This window comes from Bison bison, unplaced genomic scaffold (assembly GCF_000754665.1).
Source record: "Bison bison bison isolate TAMUID 2011002044 unplaced genomic scaffold, Bison_UMD1.0 scf7180017864456, whole genome shotgun sequence".
Lineage (NCBI taxonomy): Eukaryota > Metazoa > Chordata > Mammalia > Artiodactyla > Bovidae > Bison > Bison bison.
In genome coordinates this window covers 15,002-15,831 of record NW_011495018.1, presented here as the reverse complement: position 1 = coordinate 15,831, position 830 = coordinate 15,002, and the positions used below count along the sequence as shown (strand labels likewise).

At 59.8% G+C, this 830-nt stretch overlaps 1 protein-coding gene across 1 annotated transcript in view; it reads right to left on the bottom strand.

Moving 5' to 3' along the window:
• The window catches only part of CFAP46 (cilia and flagella associated protein 46), a gene marked incomplete at its 5' end in the record, with an annotated part of 97,130 nt that overhangs the window by 90,378 nt on the left and 5,922 nt on the right, over positions 1–830 (bottom strand). The window lies entirely within an intron of this gene.

Sequence of the window (830 nt, the reverse complement as noted above, 5' to 3'; positions counted from 1 at the left end):
CTTTCAGTCTCAAAGACCCTTCTGAGCTCAGAGGATATTATCCTGTATCTCCCTCCCCTCCCCTCGTCCTTTGCAGGAGAAGGCACCTCCCTTCCCTGTATGGACAGGTGGGCCCTCTGCCCAGCCCCACCCAGGCTGGACCACCAAGGGCCCTGGCGGGGCCTCGACCCAAGCCCCTCTGGCCTTCCCAAGCCCCGCCACACTCAGCTAAGAAGAGAACCCGCCAAGGTACCCATGACTGGTTTTCAGGCCTTTTTTGGCTTTAAACTCATAGACCTTTTTTTTCCCACCCAGAGTTCCAGACACTGATGCCCAGGTGGGGAGGGGTCAGAGCGAGGGCCCCTCGATGACGCCTGGGGCTGAGGGAGGGCCTGACCCCACAGACGGCCGCTGCGAGTGGCTGAGCCCGGGACCTGGGCCAGCAGGGAACACGCGCCTTCCAAGTTCGGGAGCAGTGACAGAGCTGAACACACTGGAACCACAGCAGAAGACGCTGCGTCCTCTCGGCCACAACACAGAAACTGGCACCACGGGTGCCACAGACGCATGGGGGCGGGTGGGCGGGCACAGAGTCCCGGGCAGGTGCAGAGGGTCAGGACCGGGTCGGGGGACCCGGGTCAGTGCCCACCGAGCTGGCTGCTGGGCTGGGACCTCGGGGACTCCCTGAGGGCCTTAAACGTGTCTGGCCCAGCACTGGTGGGGGGTGAACATCAGCTCAAACAATTCTTATCTTAAATAAAATCCATCTGGACATCAAAAGTTATCTTAAAAGACCTAAAAGGTAAAACAAAGTGAAACAGCTGATAAACGCACTGGAGCAGGAGCGCTCA